We start from the raw sequence: 4,221 nt of genomic DNA on the forward strand, positions 1-4,221 counted from the left end.
TGTGGTTTGGAGACTTATTATTTCCATGTGTCGGGTGATGAGTATAGAGAAATGGCGGGATGTGTGTGTTTGTGTGTGTGTGTGTGTGTGTGTGTGTGTTTTCTGTGGAGAAAATAGAAATAAACTTTTGCCAGAATGAGGCTATCAGAAGTGAGTATAGCATTTGTCTAGTTGCCTTAGATAAGACTGCGAGTCTCTTCAGGTCATAGCTGTCTCGTGTGTGTGTGTGTGTGTGTGTGTGTGTGTGTGTGTGTGTGTGTGTGTAACAGCCTCAACCATCTAGGGTAGTTCAGAGAGTTAGAAATATATGCAGTCCTTGGCATGTAGTAAGCAGTTGTTTTCATTGGCTCATTGGCTGTTGTCATCATCCTCTCCACTGTCCCTATCATCTTCATGGTAACAAGTAGCTCAGTCGTGTTTCAGTGTCTGCCTGACTGGGAAACTTTGGCCTCATTGAGAAATGGAGGGTCTTCACTGGTGCTGTGATTTCCTGAGGACCTGCAGGCTATCCCCTCCTTGATCTCCTTCCCCTTCCAGAGCCCATATTCTAGCTTAACCTTTCAGATACTCACTGCAAGAAAGCAGGACTCCTGTTAGCCATCCTGCTTTGTGTTTAAAAGGTAGCTTGCCAAGGAGAAGCAGTTCCAATGGGTAATTGTCACTAAATAGGACAGGCCATCGTCCCTGTCCACAGGAACTTATTATTCTGCAGAGGGAGACAAAATATCTCAAATTGTGTAAGTACTCTGAAGAAAACAGACAAGTGCAAATAATCTTAGGGAGACGCTCTTGAAGGAAGTCTACAGGGGAGTCTTCCTACCTGGGGGGAAGATTTGAGGGCTGAGAAGGCATCAGCCATGCAAAGGGAGGATGTGCTCCTAGGCCACAGCAATAGGTTATATAAAGGTAGGGAGGGAAGTGCTCATTTTGAGGAGAAGGGCACACACAATGTGCACTGGGAGGTTTCCATATAGTTTCTACAAGGAAACAGTCTGAGGCCTGGGCTACTTGGTAAGGGCACAAGGACCAGGTGTCAGGATTTGGATTCACAGTTCAAAGGAGTTTGCTTGGGCCTAGGGACTCAGTAATCAGCTTTGAGTTTTGCAGACTTTGGTTCCTTCTTATAGCTATTTCTTCCCTTGAAAACAGGATAATGATGCTCATCCGATACCCTGGGTAGGCTGTGATGGGCCTTGCCATGTACCATAAGCCCCGAAACTTATCAGCTGCTGTGCTCAGGGCAAGGAAGGCTGATGCTACTGGCCAGAGGGGGAAGGCACTTCATTTCATTCTAGCTAGCATCTCCAACTCAAGGTCCCTACAAGCCAGTGTGCTTTTGTCTAACTCACTGGGGCTTTGCAATAGGGACACAGTTCCAATGAGAGACTGCTACAATCAAGTACCACAAACTGGGAGGCTTAGAAGCAAACATTTGTTTCTCATAGTTAGAGGCTGGAAAGTTCAAGGTAGTGCAGGGTTGGCCCCAACCTTGGTTTTCAAATGCCATCTTGTATTTGCTCATGGTTAGTTCTTACGATGCCAGGGCTCTACTCTTTGACTTAATTACCTCTTTAATTGCCTGACTTAATTGCCACTTCTAAATACAATTGCATTGGTTTTCAACCTGAACTTGAGAGACATAAGCATTCACTGTTGCATGAGCTTAAAGAAGAGATCTTTCAGAGCTCACTTCCACATCTGATTTTTCAGTCCTGGTTTAGCAATCAACTGTGTTCCTTGAGCATTCATCCCAAGACATCTCTTCTACCCCTGCTCCTCTTGGTGAAACCAAAGAGTCCAAGTGCCCCTTTTGACCTTTTTATCTCTCCTGTTTTCCCATCTTTCACAATCATTTCTTCTTTTTCCACCTATGCTGGCCACCACCTACCAAGCCTTTTGATAACTCTTCTCAATCATCTCTGTCACCTCATTTGCCTTCCATGACCACAACTACTGTTAGTCTGAGCAGTTCAAACAGCAGGCAGAATATTTTATTCTAGTTTTGCTGTGTCAGTTGTACTTACTGGCCCAATGTATTTTTAAAACTTTGTGGAAACTTTCAAATACTTGTAAAAAAACCAAGATTATATAGTATATTCCTGTGTACCTATGGCCGACATTTGAAAAGTATCAACATGCTTCCATTATCATATATTCTCTACTTTACCTCCATTAGTGATTTATTTATGCCGTTTCATTGAGGTACAGTTTGCATGTGTTGAAATGCAGAAATCTCATTTAATTAATTGATTTGATCAATGAGTTTGATAAATAGATGAACTCCTGTAACCATACCCTTCTTTTTTTTTTTTTTTTTTTGTTTGTGTTTTTTTGGCCAGTCCTGGGGCTTGGACTCAGGGCCTGAGCACTGTCCCTGGCTTCTTTTTGCTCAAGGCTAGCACTCTGCCACTTGAGCCACAGTGCCACTTCTGGCCGTTTTCTGTATATGTGGTGCTGGGGAATTGAACCCAGGGCCTCATGTATACGAGGCAAGCACTCTTGCCACTAGGCCATATCCCCAGCCCCATACCCTTCTTATAGTATAGAACATTTCCATTGTCCCAGAAAGGTTTTTCCTGTTCTACCTAATCGTTCTCCTCCCACAGATAACCTATATTCTTATTCAAATTAGTTTCATTTAACTTTATGTGAAGTGAATTATATGTAGCCTTTTGTGTGGCATCTTTGCCAATATTTACTGTAGTTGCCAACATTGAGTGATTTTGGTCTTTTGAATTTCAGCCATTCTAGTAGAGTTGTGAGTGGGACTTCAGTATGCTTAGCTTAGTAGTTCTGTAGGAAGTAAGCTCAGGGCATTTCTGGAGTAATATTTGTGTCTTCCGGGAACTGCCCTGATTTCATTTTGCATTATACCCTGTATTTAAGAGTATGGAGCCAGGGAATTGATTTTTGGTGTTGTTTTCTTGGAGGTGGTGAAAGTTAAAAGGGCATTTTCAGGGGAGTATTTCCAGGTAGCAAGCTAAGCCTATCAAGAGTCCCATGAGACAAGTGAAGGTAGTCAAGCTGGTGGGGGAGGCAGCTGCAGAACAGCATCCTGGGGCCCCAGGAGAGCAGGGTCTGGAAGGCAGGCTTAGGAGGCTGGAGCAAGGCAATGGCTAGGTAGGGAGAATCTGAGATTGATGCTCATAGCCTCTTAGTCCTGGTGCTTGAGGGTAGGCTGCTCTTGGTGGCTTTGCAAAGTGAACCTAGAGGTCTCCCAGCAAAGAACCTTTTTCTCTGAGCGCAGAGGCAGAATGGGACTGGTACCTGAGGCCCATCGTTGGAAGACACTGGCCCATGACATAGCTCCCTACACATGGTTTCCAAATGTTGCTTGTTGCCTCTTGTTTCCTGGATCGCACAGAGGGGCTCTAACAGAGCAGATCTGGAAAGGTCTCATTTTTCAGCTAAGGTTCAAGGAGGTGAGGGCTAAAATCCACGAGCAGGTTGGCAGCAAAACCGAATTTTAACTAAGGTCACCTCTCCAGGCTCCCAGGCCTGTGCCTTACTTGGCAGGGGGCATGAGCAGCAGGATTTCTGAACCAGTCACCATGAAGTAGTTCAGAGGCGAAGGGGAGGAGTGTAGGCCAGTCAAAACTCTCAGAGAGGGTGTGGGCCACAGCAAGCAGCTGTGAGATGTGCCTGGGAACTGTACATATTGTAGAAGTGGACCAGGTTTTCTCGGAGAGGAGGCATAGTCAGTGTGTGGTCTGGCCAGATGGAATAAATCTGGAGGATTGGCAGAAGCCAGGACCTTGCTTTTGCTTGTATGGCTCAGAACTCAACTTTCCCACTGATGAGCTGGCCACAGACAATTGGAAGACCACTGGAAGAGGAAATGAAGTTGCATCTCAGTTGTACTTTCTCCCAAATTCCACCAAAGCTCTACAATACTGGGTGTCTCTGATGTTAGCTCTGTCTGATTAGGACCAAAATTTGAAGTTGTTCATTATCAAAAGCCTGGGTAGGTATGCTAAACCCAAGGGAAATTCAACTGACAATGTGTAGGTCAGAACTTATAGCTTTTATTCAAATAAGGGAGTTCTAACTGTAATAAGTTTTTAGTTCATTAGTATTCTCGTATAGCAAGGAAGGCATCTTCTTAGCAGCTCAACTAATGATATCTCAATATTTGAGAGCTTAAATTTTGACACCAGGGGATGAGAGAATTCTATAGTGCAATCAAGTTGGTGCTGTGGGAATTCCTGGCAGCAGGGGAAG

This window comes from Perognathus longimembris, chromosome 8 (assembly GCF_023159225.1).
Source record: "Perognathus longimembris pacificus isolate PPM17 chromosome 8, ASM2315922v1, whole genome shotgun sequence".
Lineage (NCBI taxonomy): Eukaryota > Metazoa > Chordata > Mammalia > Rodentia > Heteromyidae > Perognathus > Perognathus longimembris.